Here is a 21,800-nt window from a genome sequence, read left to right as displayed (position 1 = left end):
GTTTATTATGTTTATTAGGCAATTGTTGTTCTATGTAATACTGTGTATTTTAAATTATGTTTATTTTGTTTTACAATTGTAGCTGCTAATTAAATTGGATAGTACAATAATAAAGCCAGAGCTTACTTAGGCCTGCAGGCTACACTTTAATTTATATGTTAACATTCATTCAACTCATGTTTGTGTAGTCTAAGCATCTATACAATGCTTCTTGTTTTATATTTGACTTCCTTCGGAAGTGTTGATGAAGAAAAGCTTTTAAAATTTAAAAAACTTCGCATTTCTTTTAATATAAATTTTCAAATTTGTTAGAATTGTTAAACTTTTATATTTAGGGCTTCGTACACGCTTTTGTTCAGCTGTGTTAAATCGTTACATGACTTATACGAAACTCCTTTAGTTAAGAAGACCATTTAATACTCGAAAGAAAATTAGGTATTATGCTTAAGTTCTCATTTCAGGTTAACAACATTTTGAAAGATATTTCTCAAAAGCTATTTCTTGAAAAAGTTTGCTAATTTGATGTGCAAATTAAGGCATAATGATTAATTTTTTTGAAAAGTTTTTAAAAAAGCTATTCAAAAAGCAAAAATCGTAGTCTTGAAGTAACGGTTTTAGTTGCTGTGGCTCTGATATATATTTTGAACTCTATATCAATATATCAAATATGTAATTTGCTATATTTTTAGTATTTTTGAGTTATATTAATTTAGTTTGTATTTGTTTTTTTTTGTTAATAATACACCACTGTTTTGCTTTCATTAAAAATGGGGCTAACTCTGAGTTTTTTTAATTGTTTAATTTGTTGAATTACTTAAATATAAAACACTCAAGTACCTTTACTCTATTAATTCCCTTTCGTAACTTAAGCACATCCTTGCCTTTTCTATTCAAAACAAAATTGAGTTGCTCATGAAAATATTCTGCAATTTGCCGAAGCAATACAAAAAGTGGATTTGACAAATTGGACAAGTTGTCGTGACATAATCACAATAATAATAATAAGTAGATATTTTGTGTCAGGCCTTAGGGTATTGATATTGGTCACATCTAGCAATTATTTAAGTGAATATTGTGCTTACATTCCTCAAATATCACGTTATACCTATGGAAATATTTATTTGTTTTTTCTTGTCTTCTTGTGTGCCAAAGTGATGCCACAACTTGTGCTTAAGCGAGATAGAGAAAGATAGTGAGAGAGAGAGAGAGAGAAATGATGTTGGCATGAAATGTGTGCAATTGGAGCTGTCAAATTATCGATTTGGAATCTGCAAAGTGGTTTCAATTTTGTGTGAAAGAGAAAGGAGAAGGCAAGGGGCGGGGGAAATGCAAAATAGATTACAAAATAGAACGAGCGAACACAGGAAGCGAGAGGAAGGAAGTGACGTAAAGTTTGGCCACATAAGTATGCAACGATAAAGTATGCAATTAAGGCACAAATCCTGTTTCAGTTGGAAGACAACAATGTGGCTTCGATTGCATGACCATGTCATAATGAAGCACATTTTCAGTCCCCGCTCTCCTCTCTCTCTCTCTCTATCTCTCTTCGTCTTTCTCTTGTCCGAAATGACAGATAGACAAGCAAGCTAGCGAGCGAGCGAGTTTGAGTGTTTGTTAGGAGGCAAAAGCATCTTTCATTGCTGCTTCAGTCATGTTGCCATTAAATTAACACGCTCGAATATGTCTGTGTTGTGACGATGAGAATGTGTGTGTGTTTGTGTGTGTATCTTGTGTGTACATTGTGCAAACTTTTCTAATTTAAACCGGCAGTTTCAGTCAATTGCCACAGCTTACCGCTTTCGACATGAGTTTTACTTTTTAGTACCTTCGAGCTGAAAACGTGGATATATCTCGAGATATTTCCAATACATTTAAAGTTGTGTGTGTGAATGGCAGCAGCCATTACAATACACAGACATTAAGACACAGACAGACAGACATAGGAAAGTCAAGCCATAAATCTAATAAATACGTGTATTTCTCGCCTCCCGCTTCCGTCCCTCACTCACTCTCTCGCTCTCTCTATGTACGTGTGTGTGCAATAACTTGTAAAATATGTAATCAATCAAGATGAAACAGTCGTTGAGGCAGCCAAACTATGTCGAAAGTATGCGTCTGACTGCAGTTTGCCTGCAGACTTTTGCTGAGGTATTCGACGAGAGTTTCCTGCTCCCCCAAGACGAGGCGTGGAGGGTGGAGTGGGCGAGGAAGGGAGCTTGAATGGGCGATTAATTCAACTTTTGCACAGACAATGGGAGCATCCCAGGCGCACTCGAGAGAGCAATACAAAGCCAGACGACGACGACTACGACTACGACGACGATTCTCTGCTCTCTACAGCAAAAAAAAAACAAAAAAAAGTCAAAAGTTGAAAGTGCAATTTTGTCGTTATTATTTTACATTTACAACAAAAGGCAGGCAGCAAATAAAAATGGGAAAACCAAAAATAAAAGTGAAAAGTTACTCAACTATTTCATGCAGCGAGCAAACCGCTGAGCATGTGTCTATTCCTTCTCTTTCTCTGGCTCTCTTTCTATCTCTCTTCCTCTCACTTGCTCTATATCTGTCTCTATGTGAGATGGTGTGGTGTGTAATTGTCAGTTAGTTGGCGCTGTCAGTCCGAATGTTGAAATTAATTTATTTCAATTGAAGTTGAACTTTTGTGGCTTTATTACTTTGCAAAAGTTGTGTGCTGCACTGCACTGCACAGAGAGAGCGAGAGCTACGCATAATAAACGGCAGCCACCAACACCAACACCAACCAACGACGACGACGACGACGACGTCACCAACGATTTTTGCCCCTCGACGTTGCCAGGTGCTGTCCTTTGGCCTCCCCTCTTGGTCCCCCCATTTGAACTCTCTCTCTCAATCTTTTCATTCTGTGTCTACAGCACCTGACCCTTGCCACATCCCACACACACACACATTCGTATATATATACATATATTTTGCTTTGCAAAATAATCAAATTGCAAAATTGCAGCGTTTGCTTGTCCTGCGTCCCATTCTCCATTCTCCATCTCCATCTCCATCTCGATTCTCCATCTCCATCTCATCTTCGTCCTTGTCATTGTCGCCGTCAACTAACCATCTTTCCTCCTACTTCTCTTCTTCTCGCTTTGCCAATATTCATTCTTCTTTCTTTTTTTCATATTCTATATATATTCCATATATATTTTTGTGGCCCTTAGATAGGGGTAAGTCAATAGGGGGAAAGCACAGCCTGTCTATGGCTGTGCAGCAGGTGCCATTGACGTTTCTGCTGATAATTTGTTGCGAGATTTTGACATTTGCGAGTGGCAGTCGTGCGGCATTGATAGTTATTTGATATGCATATATTGACTAAAAATCATAAAAATAATATTGCAATTCTTGTAAATGAATACAATATAGCTAAAGTGAGGACAGCGCTGTCTGAGAGCTTGATAGACTCCCTAGATACCTTATAAAGAGTGAATTGGAGTTGATTAAAAATTATTGTAAACAGAGAAAATATCAGATATCGTTTTGTTTTTTTTTTACATTTTTAAAAGAAACAGAGAAATTTATTTAGTTTTCCTGAAAGATAAATATTGACACTTGTATATTATTTATAATATTATTAATTTTCTATAATGAATATCATTTTCGGGACCAACGTTGCCAATTAGCAACATTGTCGTTACAGTAAAAACAATCGAGTGTTCTCGACTTTGATATACCCTACTCATTTTAAATAAAATCTAAACAGTAAGATTTTATTTTTAAAATATACCGAATATATATACCAAAAAAATTACTGAAGTGTATTTAAAGATACATTCGGTATATTGATATATTTTAATTATTTTTAATGTAACTTCTATAATATCTTAAAGTCCCGAAATTAAATTCGGTTCCTTAATGTATAATTAGCTTTCTTTTGACTGTGAGATGCATTCTGATTTTTATTACATTATTTAAAGAATGGTTTTATTTATAAAATAATTATCGTTCAATGTGTAAAAATAATATTTCTCTATATATCAGAACAATTTAAATTATTTGAATGCATGCATTTGGATATCAAAATTGAAATTTCTTTAGAGAACAATTTACTTTGAATGAGCGTAGATCCTTTTTCTTACTAAAATCCAGGGTATTAATATAAATATTATTATACAAAACACAACATGATAAAATCAACCAAACTTAACGAGAAATAAAATAAAATAAAACGAGAAACCAAAATTGAATGTTTTCGCTGCAAACGCATTTCACTGGAAGTTCCGACATTCCAAAAAAAGATTATAACAAGCGCCTTCAATGAATAATTAATAATTGTCACATCCCAACAAAAAAATAACACTAAAAATGAGGTGATTCGCTCAATGCGATTACAAATAAGAGATTGTTTTTAGAGCATTTTATAAACATAGCAAACATTGGAAAAAAAAGAGAAAACTAATTCAATTTGCAATTCTATTTTTCTCGCAATTCCAATGAATTCATTATGAACGAGAGCGAAGGTTTCAATTTCCGAGAAGTCGCTTTATTGTGTTGACGTGTTCATTGACTTTTTTTCTTCTAGATAAATAATTTTGTTAATTGAATTGACATTTGAATAGAGTCAAGCAAGCGATAGAGAGAGTCAAAAGTTGTGCTTTAAATGTGGCAAGTTCTCTCTCGCATTGTTGCAAGTTAAAAACATGAAAAAAGAGAATTTCAACTTGACTTGAATCCTTTGCTGTAAAGCTTGAGAGTTTAAGTTTAAGTTGAAGTTGTTGAAATTCCTTTTGCGAATCTGTGTTAGATTCTCATAAAATGAAACTCTAATGAGTGTGTGGCATAGATGTTGCTGTTTGTTGTTGTTGTTGCCGTTTTTAAACTCAAATCAAAAATCAAAATCCGCACAAGCTACAAATGTTAAATCCGCAAATAATTGACAAAGTTTAGGCATAAACGTGGCTCTGACTCGGTTCAATTGTGGCATGAGGCTGGGATGACAAAAATGCTGCCACTCTTCTCGCTGGTTGTTGTTGTTGTTGTCGGTGGTGGTGTGGCACGCTGGGGCTAACTTCAAAATATGTTGGCCACAAATGGCAAAAGTTTGACAGGTAAACGGAATTTGGTAGAATGTGTGTGGGATATGGCTTTCATACAGAGTTCTCTATTCAGTGCTTTTGCTTTTGCTTTTGCCTATTTTGTTTCTGCTTTGGTTTCTACTTTGGTTGGGGCTATATAAGCCGTGTTAGAGCTGCGGGTGGTTTAACGTATTGCATATGGTAAATGCTTGTTTCCAATCTCAACTCAATTGTTGTTGTTGTTGTTCGGTTTGCGTGGCATAGTTTGGGTGTTTAATTTGTTGGTCCCGACTCAAAACTCGACTCGGCTCGACTCGAGTATCTATTATCCAGTTCTAGTTGAGTGCGATCCGCACCCTGCGAACACTCGCTCGACTGCTTGGCCATTTATGTTTAATGAGATACTTTTTAACAGCCTCATAAATGGCTATGATAACCACTTAATGTCGAGCTATGGCAACAACAGCAACAGCAACAGCGAACGCTCTGGCTGGCAACAAAAACAATTTACATATTAAACTTGCGCCTCTCGCTCTCTCAGAGCCTTTTTGGCCTGGCTCACATTCTCGTTCACTCATTCCACATCCTGGCTAAAGAGAGGGAGGCGGATGGAATGGTAGGGGGAGAATGGAAGGCAGCGGCGCTTCTCTTTCTCGCCGGAGCGTGCGAAATATGTTCGCCTGCGGCGCATTCACTTTAATTTGATTAAATTTTGAACATTTTCACGTAAAAGTTGCTCCTTTGCATCGAGGCTCAGCTTCAGCTTCGACTGAGGAGAGCGAGAGCGTGAGAGATATGGAGAGATGGATATGGATGGGCTGCTGCTGTTGGAATCGTTTGGGTTGCAGTCATACCCAGCTGGATTCCAGCTGCTCAAAGGATTGCCGCAAAGTCGCCGCCTCCGCGTTCAGCTGTTGTCTGTTTGCATTTCTCTCAGCTCAGTGTGTGTGTGTGTGTGTGTGTGTGTTAAATAGTATTTTTTGCTTTTTATCTGCTGCTCTCGTTTCTCTTTATTTTTTTGCCTACCACTTTTTGTTGTATTTCATAATAAATAGTTGTTTAAACTTTTGCCCATTGCTCCAACAACAGCCAACAGCCGCTTTCCACCAATGTGGTTGCCTTCTGCCTCTCTTTGCCACATTGCCACTGCCACTGCCACTTCCATCTCTGCTGCTGCTGTTTCAACTATTTTTTGTGCAATCTGCTCGACTCAGCAGCGTTGTTGCATTGTTGCTCGTTTCCTTTTGCCGGCCGCACATAGTTATGGCCACGGTTTTCGGCTTTTTCGGTTATGTGCACTGATTTTTCTTACTCTTTCTCTCTCGTTCTCTCTCGTTCTCTCTTTCTCCGTCTCTCTTTGTGCGCCTCTTCTTCAAACCTTTTCTATGAGCTGAGCAAATCTGACAATTGTTTCTGCCTCCTTCTTCTGCCGGTTGCCAGGTTGCAATACATTGAAAATTTTCAAATTAATTCGCATCATTTAAATCACAGACAGCACAGCAAAGCAAAGCAAAGCGAGAGCGAAAGCAAGGCAAAGGCCAGAAGATGGGCGAGTTCATCTTCCCCTTTTTGCCACTCGGCTGCCATTAAATCGAAGCGAGTCCTTTACAAATACAGCGAGTTTTTGGTGGCGTCAAGTCTTGCATCCTTGTTAGCCTAGAGATGGACACGTGTTCGCATTGGAGACGCTGTCGGAAATGTAATTAAGCTGCTTCGCTTTATTTAGTTCAGGAAATGTGTATATAGAGGAATATCTATTACAATCCTTCAATTATTATTTTTGCTCCACAAATGGAAATATGTGTATATATAATATTATATGGAATAAATTATTATGTGCAAGTTTGTGTACGAGAACTGGAAAATAAATCAAAAATGTGAAAAGAAACTTAAACGAACTTAAAAAAAAAATGCAATATAAATAACGGAAAATACTAAATATTAAATACTACAAAAATGTCAATATTTTCTAATAAAAATACTCAATATTACTTACTTAAATAGACTAAATATTAAAAATACTAAATACTAAAAAGTACTTCTGAAGAATTACTAAGAATGATTTTAAAATTGAAAGAAATTACAAATTTGAGAAGTGAAATCAATATATGTTTCTTTTTCATCCTTACGTAATCAAAAATTGAATCAGTTATACCAGAACTAAATACTTATATTTATATGTTTCTTGTCCTTTTTATTCAATAAGAAATTCACTCACTAAATACAAATCAAAGTTTCACCTAATATTGAGAGTAGAAGTAACTAAAATTTTACATTCATAGTAATTAACAATTTTTTTTTATTATAAAATTCTTTTTATGAAAAAAGTAAATATAAAACCGATTTATGTTTTAATATGTATTTTGATTACATAAATTCTTATTTAAATCTGCATTTTAATCGTATACTTGATATTCTTTACAAACTTTCAATGTATTCTAATTTTTGAGCAGCTTATATGAACAATGTTTTCTTAAATTGGAGATTGAACTCTAAACAACACATTCGTTTACTTAATACACATTCACAAAAAACATAACTTATATATCAAGCGTTTCTAAACAACAACTTTACATAAAATATCTTATCATCACATTAAAATTCTTGTCATGAGAACAAATTCAATTAAAATGCAAAAAGTATATTTTTTTCATACAATTTTGAATACTTAAATTTTGAAATAAATTGGTATTTTTTCATATTCTTAAAATGTAGGAAGAGCAGTTTATATTTGATACATTTTATTAAATTTATAAGCTGGTTCGATATGATTTTTCCATATGAACACTTTACTTTGAGAGCTTAACTTCTGCTTAAATCAGACACCTCTCTCGTCTGGCAACTAATTCGATTTGTATAGTTCTTGAGAATGGGCTTATTGAGTTCTCGTGTTACGTGATTTGTGTTGCCATTGTTTTCGCCTTGCTTTGGCTTGGTTGATAATGGTCGGGTTTGTGTCGATTTGGTCTCTCATCTCTAGCTTGTTTGGCTGCTGTTGCGACCATTTAAGTTATGGAGCACATCGAGCTGAGCAAACGAACAGATAAACAATAAGTAACTGTGAATTATAGCGGCCATTACTTTTGTCTTCTTCTCTTCAGTGTGAGGGTGAATCGCCAATGCCAGTTGTTAGTGTCGTTGTTGTTGCTGCTGTTGTTGCTCTTGATGTTGCTGCTGCTGCTGCTTCTGTTAGTTGTTTATGGCAGGACAATAATTAGGACAATAGCGCAACGCATCAGTTTTGGACAACGACACGACACGATGGAGTTGAACCTTCAACCTTGCTACCCCTAAACGCAAATGATATTTTGAATGTTTCGGCCACTTTATGTATCTAGACACATGTATTTTGCCTATTTGTAGATGCGAGTGTGAGAGTGGCAAAATTAGTTAATTAGGCAGACGCTAGGGAAACGTTTGAAACGTTATTTGCAACAGCAACTTCTTCTTCTTCTTCATCATCATCGTGAGTTCAATTTCCCCCGAAAACTCGAAGCACTTCAGGCACTTGACGCGATGCGACGCGAGGCAACGCAACGCGATGTGGCATCAACAGTTGGCAAATCGAACTCTGTCGCTGCGTAAATTGCTTATGAAATTGACATCCAATGACGACGTCGTCGACAACGACATCGATGACTCCCTGACAGCCTTTGCCTGCTTCCTACTCTCTGCTGCTGTTGCTTCTGTCTGCCGGAAATGGAAACAGCGCTAATGACGAGCCAAACGCACACACACACACTCACGTAGAGAAAGAGAGAGAGAGAAAGAGAGAGATGTATAACCCACATAATTGGCAAATCACACACATTGATTTCAACGTGTGTTGTCGTTGCCATTGCGGGTTCAATCGTTCATTTCGCACTGCCAACGCAACCGCAACCTGTCTCCCTCCCTCTCTACCTCTCATTCTACCTCTCTCCCTCTCCATTTCGCTCTGCCTTGCACTCAGTTGGAGGCCACCACATCCGACATCCGCCTAAGCGACGAGCCAAAATGCTGACAGAAAATATGGCGCATAATTTTAAGGCAATGGATACCTTCAAACCACACACGCACACACACACACACATACGAAACGTATACACATACAAATCATATACACACTCACACACACAGACAACCTCAACTTCAACCTCAATTTGGCCCAAGCTTTTAGGTGTGTTGTCTCGCTATCTTGCGCTCGCTCTATCGCTCTGAATGCGTGTTTTTATCTGCAACTGTGCGTGTGTTTGTCTGCCTGCCTGCCTCTCTCATATAGGACATCATTAATAACACTGAAACAGAGAGAGATGCGGCAGGCGAGAGACAACATCATTATCAAAACCCGAGACGAGTTCAATTTTCATTGTTTGGTTTTTCATCTTGGCGTTGACTTGAAATGGCAGCAACAAAAGCGACAGCAGGCAACAGCAGCAGCAGCGTTGATCTTAAATAATTAGGCAAACTTTGTTGTCTGCTACAGGCAGCTCACACACACACCCTACAACACACACACACACACTGAGACAGTCATCAACTTTAGCCCTGTGCGCTGTCAGGGCAGACAGCAGAAAAAAAAAATTGCTTCATTGCTGTAATTTATAACATTCGCTTGTCATTAACAGCAATTTTAATCGCTGCCAACTCACACATAGATATATATCTATATCAGCACGTGTGTGTGTGTATTTAAGGGTGTATTTGTGTGTGTGTGTGCGGCATTTAAAGCGTGAAAATATTAATTTATGGGCTTTTAAAATGAGCTGGCAAAATGTGTAGGCAATAAATGTGAAATGCGAAAATGAATGAAGCGATATTTCGAATTAAATACCCCAAAAATATATACGAATGTAATAAATACTCAATCAAATGCAAGCATAAATTCCACATATAAATATCCACATTACTCCAACAAATACCAGTTTGATTTTATGAGCAGCTTAAGCTGAATACTGCAAGCAATGATTTATATTTCGAAGATTCACAACTATTTACACATTACTCTTGTGTCTTTTTTATTAATTAGTTATTTTGCCTTACATAAATTATTACTTATTTATTGTGCATTTATTTGTCTGGCATATTTTCATGCTGAAGGAGATTTTTGATATATTTAATGATATATATTAGGATTCTTGGAAATTTGTGTGCGTTTAGTTTAAAATTATATAAATTATTTAAATATTTCACATACCAAAAAACGGTCTCAATATACGGTATATTTTTGGCTCTATGGTATATTATAATAATTATATAATAATTAATAATAGTTCAACGACATACTAAATACATCATTTGATATACATATTTTAGTGTTTTATGATATAGTTGGAATATAATAGTATATCGATATAGCATATATATTATTCGGTATATTTTCGGAATATTTAAAGAATAATACCACAATGTGTTGCTTTTATTGATTATATGGTATATTTTGTACTCTGTCGAATATTTTGAATGTAATAGTATATCGATAAACCAAATACAGCATTTGGTATATTTAGTACACTAATTCGGTATATTTTAAGAATAATACCGCAATCTTTGCTATTATTCAAAATGATTACCGGGTATATCACAGTCGAGCACACTTGACTGTAGCTTTCTTACCTGTTTATTGTGCATTATTTTGCCTTGCATATTTTCAAGCTGTATTCTCGGCATTATTAAATGTTTGATTACATTTCTAAGTGTTCTCTTTAATTGTTGTAATGTTGGCTAAAACAAAAGTACAACAGCTATTTATGAAGCTGTGAATACTGAATAATAATGCATATTGTATCCGATTTTAAATTCATTTTAATTATATTCATATTCATATCATAACATGCAAAATATCACAAATTCGTCCAGCAGATTGCCTAATTGTTATTAGTGTTGCTCTTTAATATATTTTACTTTAATTGCAAGTAAATGTGATAAATATCGCCGCTTCAAACTAATTTATACGCATTAAATTAAAATTTTAAATTTATAATTATGCAATCGAAAAGTTGAAGAGACTCAAAAATACCCTAGAATTTAATTGAATAATTTAACAATATACTTAAAAAGTACTTTTCTGTATATTTAAATACTTAAAGCCTTTAATTGAAAGCCGAGTAAAAGCCATAAAGGCAGCAGCGAAAAGAAAAGCAAATAAAATAGTATATAATACATATAGTATATTGCTTAATAAGATTACACATAATTTATAGAGTTTGGCATCGCCTTTCGCATCGCTTTCAACTGCCATAACAGTATGGCCAAATATATTGCGCATAGCGTTTTATAAGCCGGGATTCTAATTATCGTTGTATGTTGAATTTATAATACAGTCAGTCTATGCGAGTCGAGTTGTTATTATTATCTTGCGTTTATCAGCGCAACGTCTGCTATTTTCCAAAAGCATTTCCAAATGCAACGTTAGCCGCAAAACAAGGCCAGCAACACAAGCAACAGCAACAACAGCAACGTTAAGTTGCCCCAAAATCTATTTATGCCGCGCGGCTGCAAAGCCCATAAACCACAGCCAAAATCCAGTGGTCGTCGCATTTAAGTGCGGCGGCAACAACAACAACCACCGAAGCACCGTTGAGGCAAATCCGCTCGCCTTAATCTTCACTTGCTGCTGCGCGTATCTTAATAAACTATTAAATCAAACTCAAGCTTCACTGCACGCAAGCAAGATACACATACTGCGATATGGATACGCACACAATCGCACACACACTCTCTCGCATGTATGTGTGTGTGTGTGTGTAGTAAATAAATAAATGAGTTATATGCGCGCGTTGTTCGCATTCACATTATTCTCCATGGCATTGGCGCTTTCCTGTACTGAGGTTGCCAGTTTTTGGCATTGCCCAGCTCCGGCTTCCAGCTCCCAGCACCGGGGCGCGTGTCCTGTTTTATTTTATTTTGTTGTTGTTGTTGCTGTGCTCCTCTTTTTCGTTTTTTCATCTTTCAGGAAACCGATACGACGTGGCCATTATGGCTACGTTGGCCCTGTTAGTAAGTAAGTCACCCAGCAGGATCCAGGAAGTGAGTTAAGGCTCAGCAAACAGAAATAAATTGAACTGAAATTGGCCCACTATGTATTATAAATGTCCAAGGAGAAATTTGTTATCCGGCCCCCAATGGCACTGGCATTTTCTTTTTCTTTTGATTTTTCCATAACACACACACACACACACAAAAAATTGCCACAATTTTAAAGTATTAATAATTATTCGGCTCAGGCTAAAGTAAGAAAAACAAATTGTATTTAAGATTGCCAAAAGTCAATGACACAAAATTATTGAAAGTTTCCAATTGAGAATTGCACAAGTTGATAGAAAATGCTTCAGGGAAAGCATTTGACAGAAGTTTCTTAAAGCTACGAATTTGAATTTGTAGCAAACAGATTTATATTGGTAAAATATTTGAGCAATCAAATTCTGCCTATGTATTTTTGTAAATTTATTATTTTTCTTTTTTGATGGTTGCTTTATAATATTGCAGCAAACAAATTTATGTCGATTTGTATAAATTGCTCAGAAATTTATGGCAATCATTTTGTGTGTAATCAAAGATAATTATAAAATCGTCAATGATTTTTTATGAGGCACTCACGCATTGAGAAACATTTAACGCTCAATCAAATATATTCAAAGACTATACAAAGGACAAAAACTATTCTCAAAGAGTTTTACTTCTGTATAATATAATTTCAGCAAAATTATTTATACTTATTTGAATAATTTGCCAAGATATTTAAAATAATTCCAAATTTGAAATGATTAATGAACTCCAAACCATTGGGAAGCGTTTCCAGCACAATAAAATGTGTTTTGAAAAGTATTTGAATAAAACAAGAAAATATTTCTATACAATTGAATTGTATAAACTAAGTTTTTAATTTATCTTTTAGTTTGCTGTATGTTATAGTAGTTTAGCAAACAAATTTTTGTTGGTTCCTTTAAATTGCTCAGATATTTATGGCTTTTATTCTGCATAGAAAGTTGATTTATCATTCGTAAATGAATTCAATATGTTATTAATGTATACAATGAATATATTTAGAATATGTGCAGAGAACAAACACATATTTTTCAACATGTTTCCCATATAACTTTAAGTCTTAGTTGAATATTCCTTAGTCGTCATTAGCTCTGAACTTTAATTATTAACAAACAGTCATTGATTTTGGTAAATCAACTTAATCTTATCTCTACGAACTTGATGGATATTTATGGCTAACGTTTTGTGTAAAATAATCATAAAATCGTAAATATTTTTGTTGTTTTGTTTCCTCATATATTACTTTCCACTTTAAGTCATAGGTTAAGCTTCTTTAGCCATTATTAGCTCAGAGCATTAACCACATTTTTTTACTACAAACCAACACTTGTTGCGCAATTCGCTTTGCTTTGTGTTCGCTTCTATCAGAATATTTCATAAGTTGAAGTTATCTTCATGTTGATTGTTTATTGTTTATTGTCATCGATAGTTTCTTTTCATTTTTCTTGCTTGTAAGCGATTCTGCTGATCTCATTTGGCTGCCAGAGACCTGTAGCCTGCTTTTGGCCATGGCTAGCAAAAAAATAGCTCCACTGCTGCCTGTTTCCCAGCAGCCTTGGCTGGGTTTACCTCTGTTCCCTTGTTCCCCTTTTCCCTCTGCTGCAACTACTCTGTCGTTATTATTTATGTTTTGTTATCCGTTGACCAGAGCGTTGGCGCTTGTTTTTTACACACACACACTCACATTGCTGCTCACCTATTTTACGATAGAATGAATATCTTGTGTTGCCACTGCTGTGGCATGTTTGTGTGTGTCTGAGTGTGTGTGTGTGTGTGTATAGTTTCTGCCACAGTATTTTTCTATAAGCTCGCAGTTTTCCCAGCTCAGAGTTCTATTCTCTGTTCTCTATTCTATTTTTTTTTTGCGTTGTGTTTTTCGGCTGCTGCTGCTGCTGTTATAGCTACTGCGCTCTGCTTCTATGTACTTCCGTTTTGTAGTGAAAAGAGCTTTGCGTGTTGCGGCATGCGTGTGTGTTTGTGTGTGTGTGTGTGTTAGTAAGTGTGTGTGTCCATGTGGGGCTCGCCTGTTTGTTTGTTGCTTAGAGAATTGATGGCAAAAGGATGTGTGTGATTTCGCATATGCGAGTGTGCGTGTGTGTGTGCGTGTGTGTGTGGCGCTATGTTTTTGCTACAGCTACGTTGCTGCCACTGCCACTGCTGCTTGCCGCAAATATCTGCTGAATGAAGTGGCATTTGTTAGTGTGGTTTAAAGTAAAGTGCGCGGCGTAAGCTTTTAACAAGCGAAATTGCTTAAATGTTGCTGGACAGCAGCAACAAGGAGAAGGAGAGAGGGCGTAGAGGGAAGGGCGCAGTGAGTTACTTGGCTGACTGGCTGGCTTAAAGGGTGTTGCAGGCAAAGACACACAACGATAGAGAGAGAGGGAGAACACAAAGGAGCGAGACAGTAGCAGCATCAGAAGCAGGCATTCTCTGCACATTGTGTATGTGAGAATGTTAAGTAGTCATGTAGAGCGATGTCTAGAGTCTGTGGAATGACTAAATAAGTTATTCATATCAAGTTTTGTTTTGTGGCTTAACGCAACTTAAGTGCTTTTAGATATTCGCACTACAAAAAAATAACTGAAAATAAAACAAGCAACAAAAAGTATAACAACAATCTGTCTTGTTAGTTAAAGTTGCACAATATTATTGTATTTATCTAAATTATATGCTCAATCGACGCGACGTTGCATAACAAAACAACATAACTCAATTTATTGTATCGAAATTCAAACAAAGTCTTGCATCAAAATAAGCTAGACAAACTTTAAGGCCCACGAATTGAGTTAAAGAAAATGCCTCCAAAAAGTATGCTACACAAATTTGAAGCATGCCATTTTGTTTTAGAGGATAACAAAAACTAGATTAAGCTGTCTTGTTGCATTGCAATGCAATAAAAAGTGAGTTCCTTAGAATATTTAAAACAAAACTATAAAGATTATTGAAATTAATTTAATTTAAATTCATAGAATTTTTAAGAAGTATAGAATTAAGTACTGAAAGCAGTTAAACACTAAAAGCAACTAAACTTTGTTAAACTTTTGTCTTGTTTAGCTTAATTTATACTTTGTATAAGTATTCTTTTTTTCTTTCCTTTGCTCTTCCTTTATATAAAAGTTATAGAAAACCCCCAAAAAGAATGTTTCCTTTTCTATTTCTTCATCTGCAACTATCTGACTTTATTATACTGATATCAAAATTGTAAATAGTTAATAATGAGTATTACGAACCGAGCTATGCAAGATTTTATACCTCTCCTGTTACAACATCGTTCAATGTTGTCAACCTAAATTTTTAATAATTTAAATAAGCTGATAAACTCAAAAGGAAAGGTATTCTTCAAAAATAGAATACTGCAATGTTACGCCTTAGATTATTTTCTAAGCTCGTTAAAGATCATCTTAATTCTTTTTTACCTTTAAAACCTTTTGATTTATTACAAAAACTGTGAAGAAATTAGCGTTAAATTTGTTGCAGTAAGTAAAGTAACTTTACTTTTTTGCTTTGCTTCTTTTTTCATGCCAGCTTTACGCAATCTTGTTGCCAGCTAAACTTTAACAAGCTCTTGTTATATTTAATGCTTAAGTGAATCTGCTTTGGCGCCGACCTCTTGAAGCTCTAATTAATTTATGCACAATTCGAAGTTTAAAGCACAGAAAAAAATTCAGTGGGGGAGTGAGAAAATTCTTATGAAAAATCTGCATGTTGGGGGCTTGTGGTTGCAACTTTGCGTTGCGTCTGGCTTTTCACCTAGCAAGTAGGGGGAGGGAGGAGGAGGGAGGCAGAGAGTAGTTATCGTTGTGTACATTCTTAGAATATTTTTGTGCGGTGGAACAAGAGTGTGCGAGTATTTTGGAAAGTTTTTCCGGGCAACACGCACATTCCATTTCTATGCAACACTCGCATACAAATCGTTTTTCTAAGTGAATTTAGTTGCTGTCTACGCTTCCCCCATCCCCTTGTCCTCTCTGCCCCGCTGCCGTGTGTAGCTTTTCTTTATCAACAAAACACGCTTACACACACACACTCACATGTGTGTGTTGTATACGCATACATGCATAAATATAATCTTTTTATGTGGCTGTTTTGAGCTGCTCGATAGCGCAATTTGGGGGGGGAAGCCAGAACTGGGAGGGGGCCGCTACTGAAGGCATCTCTAGCGTCCATTGTTTGATCTGCAGGACTGACTGACTGACTGGCGGCAGGCGGGCAAAGCGTCCCCATGGAGTCGTCAATAAATGCGATAAAACCAAACATGTTTCATTTGCAATGGAGCACACAGGCAACAGCTTTCGCTTCAGCTACGAGCAACGTCTTGTTCTTTAGCTTCCTCTTTTCTTTCTACTTTTTTTTTGGAGAGCTGCACACATCTCTCATCTTACAATGGGGCAGGAACTCATAAAATTGTGCGAGCGAGCGGCGTCAAGTGAAACTCCTGTGTGAATTTTGACCCATAATTGACTTGTACACATGCCAACTCCCAAGTCGAGTCGAGTCGAGTCGAGTGGAGTCGAGTCCGTGGCCTCCTACTACTTCTGCTTCTGCCATATACATATAGATTTATATTTATTTATATTTGTATGTATATATTACTAATCCTAAGCCCAACTACTAGCGGAAGTACGCTTGCCTGCTCTCTCTAGTAGTCGTAGTGTGCAGAAATGTCAGCTTTGACATTTTTAATGCCCCCATAGCTATCATTAGATGGTCGAACAAAGCGCAGTCAACGAACAAAGGCAATCGAAATAATCAATACAAATTTTATAACCTCACTCCCCCGCCTCCCACACACACACACATACACATAGCGAGCAAAGTCAGTCGCACAACAATGAAATACATTACAAATCAATTGCAATCGCTCGAAAATCGGCGTACGAATTTCCATAGACGATGTCTGGCTTTGTGGGTTCCGTCCTGGTTTGCCTGGCTGCCTGGCTGGCTGGCTGCCTGGCTGAATTCCTGGCAAATGGCAAAAGGCGAAAAGGGGCAACATTATTATCATCATCAAGCGTACAAAGTTAGTGCCGCCGGCTGCAGAGTTCCCGAGTTGCGAGAGTTTTGCGAGAGCGGGAGCAGCGGCAGCATCCAAATCGGCAAATGAAACAAACCAGGATTTACATGTACACAGTTATTGCCGATGCTGATGCTGATGCTGGCGATGCTGCTGCTCCACTCTCATGTGCGTGTGTGCAGCATTTCCTTTGGGTTATTTTCCGGGAACAACATTTCATGGCACTGATAAAGCTGCCATGGCAGCCAGCAGCCACCAGCAGCAGCGACAACGACGACGTCGACGTCGACAGCATCTGAACTTCGCAGTTGCCGCTGGCAGCGCTTTTTCAAAACTGGGGAAACTGTCAGCTTGCCACAAACTGCGTCGGCGCGCCAAGAGAGAAAGTACAACTGAGAGAGACCGAGAGAGAGAGAGAGAGTGAGTTTTTTTGACGGTGGGAAATTGTGCTCAGACAAGTGTCGCTGCGAGCGCTTTGTGGCATGTCAGCAGGCAACAAAAACTGCCCCCGGGCGGTAGGCAACAAAATATTTGACGCAAGTTGCGCGGCCTGCCGAGTGAGAGTGTGTGTGTGTGTGTGTGTGAGAGTGTGCTGCTATGTGTGAGCGGTGCCGCGTGCACTCCAGGCAATGTCAAGTTGACACTTTCACCAAGACACACACATGCACATACACACATAAAGAGGCAGGCACACACACACGCGATGTACGGCAACACGAACTGTGGCAATTATCAAGCGTGCTGCTGGATTTGATTGAAGATGCAGCTGATGAGCAAAGAACTGCAGTAATAGAAAAATAATCCATAAATGCAATTAAGCATACAATTTTTTTGACTAGCTTTACTTAGGCTTCATTCTACAATATTCGAGTTAGTTTGGAAGCCGAACAGCGAACACCCTCTATAGAGGTTACATTTGCTATTGTTGTTTGTTTGCGCCATTTGCCCCATCTCGATGTGCCTTCTCTTTTGCTCTGATGATGATGGCTGCCTGCCTGCCTGCCTGACTGCCAGCCTGCTTGGCTGCCTGGTTCGGCTGCCACCCACGAAAACAAACATAAAGGTGCAACAATGACGCGCGTAGATTTTTCCAACTCTCCAAACTGGCGCGTGCCCGCTTCCTCTCTCGCTCTCACTCTAACTCGCGCTCTCTCTCTCTCTGTGCGCTCTCCTGTTGCAATTGCTCTCTCTCACACACACACACACACAACTCGTTCTCTCTCTCTCGTGTTGTCTGTTAAGTAATTTTCGGTTTGTGAAAGTGAATTTTTAGCGACTGTTTTGTGTGTGATTGCAACATTGTGTGCGACACTGCCGTAAAAGTGGAAGAGGGGGTGAGTTGGGGGTACGGAAGTGTGGCAGGCAGTAAGCCAAGTCAAGATGTATGGCTAACAGCAGCACCAGCAAAAGGCATGGCGCAGTTAGCAGCAAAACAGACAAGCAGCCAACAACTAACAGCATCGATCGATGCACGCGCAAAAGTGTTGCATACCCAAAAGGCGCAGTATGAGAGCAAAGTTAATATAATCTGCAAGGAATATATTTGGGGAAAATTTATATTACTGAAAACTGACAAAAAATATTATCAAAACCAACATAATAAAATTAAATAGAATTCATTTTTAAAAGAATAAATTATAATTTTAAAAATACGAACAATTCATGTAAATTATATATGAAATGCAAATTATTAAAAAAAATATATATTTTTAATGTTAATGTTAAAATTCGAGTACTTAAAACATGTATATATGTATGTAAATAGCATACTAATTTAAACGGCATGACCACCATTTAAAAAAAAGCATTTAATATTGGTAAAGTCACAGTAATCTTGAGCTCTTTAGCTTTGATTTTTTGTGTTACACGCAGAAGAATGAAGTATTTTAAAAATAGTTGTTGATAGTACATTCTGTGTGCTCTTTATCTATCTTTATTTTATTTAGCCACTTATATATCTATTTTAAAATATTTCCTGTTACTACCTTAATACTCTTCAAAATTTTCTGCTATGCTGATCAACCTAAAGTAACTGCTGTTAAATTTAGCAGTACGTTGACAACCCTGGTCATTGGCCCGCATCTACTAGAAGCATTTAACAGACTTCGTGTGTGGGGGTGTTGACGAACTCTCGTGACTCTCTCTCAGCTGTGCTGCTGCTATTGCTGTTGCTGCTGTGGAGCCCGCTCTCTCTCTTGCTATCGCTCTCTTTCAGCTCCTCTACCTCTCTTGTTGCCGCTGCTTCTCGCTTCCTCTCGTTCAATGGTTCGCTCTCTTTCTAGCCATGTGTGTGTCGCTGTTAGTTGCTTCCGTTGTTGTAATGCTTCTGCGCTGCCGCTGCCAGAAGTGAAATGCTGTCGCTGTTGCTGCTGCTGCTGCCGCAGTCGCTGCCGACGCTGACGTTGCTGTCGCTGTAGTTGTCCTGACGCCTTTTGCTGTTGCTAAAAATCCTACGCAATTCGCGAGAGTCCTTCAGTCGTTATCAGACAAGCGAGTCCAGCAGTCGTTGCGTTCTGTTCCTTAGCCGTGCAAAAGTAGCCTAGTGAAAACACACAGCCAACAAACCAACAAAACAACCAAAGTCAAAAAAGCAAAAAAGAAAATACAAAGAAAGAAAAGCATAAGGAAATCAATTCTCTGAATTCTCAGCACTCGGCTCTAAAAAAGCAAGCAACAAACCAAAGCAACAATCGCAACAACCACAACAACAACAACTGAGTTCAATTTTATTGTCAATAGCGGCGAAATTTTCGGTAGACGACGACGACGACTACGATAAACAAGAGAACGAGAACGAGACGCGTTTTTTGGGCTTAATATTAGCGACATTTTTTCACGTGATTCGCAACGCGTTCAAGTGCAATCAAACTTAATCAACATTGGAAACATTTATCAACGCGCTGTCTAACGTTTGAGCTTTAGTAGTGTAAAAAAGTAAATACAAAACAAAACATAAACAAACCCAGAGTATAAACAAATGCAATTTAGGTAAACACGGCAATTTCAAGAGCTTCTCAATTAGTTGTGAAATAAACAAACAAAAAAAAACAAACATAAAAGCAAAACAAAAATCTTAGCGATTAAAAACAACAACGAAACGAACATCAGCGACAACAAACAATAAAAAGCAAAACATAACACAAGCTCAACATCAACATCTACATCAAATATCAACAAACAACAAGAGCAACAACAAGTTAGAATCGCGCTCTTTTTGACGACAACAACAACAACAAAAGAGCAATCACATTTTTCCTGTCGAAAGTGTTGCAATAAATTCAATCAAAATTTCACACTTTGGAGTAAATCTGTTTTACGTGAAGCAGCCAGCGGAGTTATTTCAGCAGCCGCCGCCGCTTCCGCCGTTGCCAACGCTGCCAGCGCCGGCGACAATTAAAGCGATTAGTCCGCCAGTGACAGCAGCAGCGGCAGCAGCAGCGCCGCCTTTGACGCCGACGTCGCTGTCAGCGCAAACCGCCACAATTCCAACAAAGAAGCTCGTTGTAAGTAATCCATCTCCATCGTTCCCTCTACTACTTCTCTTTTTTTGTTGGTGTCTGCTGCCCTTGACAGACATTTTGTGTTCGTAATTATTAATGTGAATGAAAGTTTTTGGTTGCTGACCTCCTCAGCCCCAAAAAGTATGCAATGAATTATTTTTATGCTATTATTTTTACATATTTCGCTTCGCACGCAATAAATTAATTTATGTCCAACGTCAGGCACGTTTCGCAGCCAGCTCCAAAAAAAAAAAAACAGAGGAGAAAGAAATGTCCACTCTCATTCCACTTCTGCTTCGCTTGGGGCACACGTTTCTCACCTGTTCGCCATTCATTACAACGTGTCGTTTAGAAGATTTTGCGAGTAAATCGTTTTAAGTGTGTGCAGCTCGCCTCGAGGGGCAGCAAAACAAAGAAATTAAAATTCTAGATAGAGTCCTTTGTACATCTGCAGTGTGCTCTGTGCTCTGAGCTCTGTGCTCTGCGCTTGTTTATAATATCGTTGCTTATAATTTGCTTTTAATTTGTTTGGCAAACGCCAACACTTCAACACGGACTGGACACACAAAAAATGTCATAAAAATAATTACGCAGCGCCGCCCGCTTGCTCGCTATATAAACGTGACGCGTTGGCAATTCGCGTGTCTCAAAGCGACTTACAACACCGATCTCCCACACCTTACTTTCCTCCCTCTCTCTCTCTCTCCCTCATTGGATGGGCCCATAAATTTTATAGCAGTGCTGTAAACGCGACTAAAGGCTCATCGAAAAGTGGCCATAAATAAGTTGAAATATATACTCTAAGTTCTATACGTATATATATATATATATATTTATAGTGCGGTTTTTTGGGCTCAACATTTGGTATCTGCTGTTGTTGTTTTAGTCTTTTCGTCTATGACTCTATTTAACCCATAAACTTGACGGAAGTTGCTAACAAAAATAGGCGCTCAAATGTTGTTTTGGTTGGTCATAAACAAAGAACACACAAATGATGCCAAAGCAGAAGGCGCAGGATCTTATCTGCTTCGAAATTTCTTAACTGCAGGTCAACATTTTAAAATTAAACGAAACTTTATGTTTCGAAGAGCGAGCGAGAGCGCATCGTTAAAAGTCCATCAAATAATTGAAACTTTTAGTTTGGCCGAAAAAGTCATCAATTTCGGTGGAAAAAGTTTTTGATAACTTGCATAAAATCATAAGACTTTAATAAAT

At 37.6% G+C, this 21,800-nt stretch overlaps 1 protein-coding gene across 8 annotated transcripts in view; it reads left to right on the top strand.

Moving 5' to 3' along the window:
- Positions 1-21,800, top strand: part of LOC117568929 (RNA-binding protein Musashi homolog Rbp6) — a 224,186-nt gene that overhangs the window by 105,129 nt on the left and 97,257 nt on the right. The window contains exon 1 of one of the 8 annotated variants that reach the window (XM_052003657.1): positions 19,567-20,588. The exons of the other annotated variants lie outside the window; for them this stretch is intronic. The gene's annotated coding sequence lies outside the window, so the exon portion shown is untranslated. Of the gene's footprint in view, positions 1-19,566; positions 20,589-21,800 lie in introns of those variants that run through there. 8 annotated transcript variants of the gene reach the window in all.

The sequence above is a fragment of the Drosophila albomicans genome, chromosome 3 (genome assembly GCF_009650485.2).
Source record: "Drosophila albomicans strain 15112-1751.03 chromosome 3, ASM965048v2, whole genome shotgun sequence".
In the NCBI taxonomy this organism is placed as follows: domain Eukaryota; kingdom Metazoa; phylum Arthropoda; class Insecta; order Diptera; family Drosophilidae; genus Drosophila; species Drosophila albomicans.
This window is presented reverse-complemented; position numbering and strand designations above follow the sequence as displayed.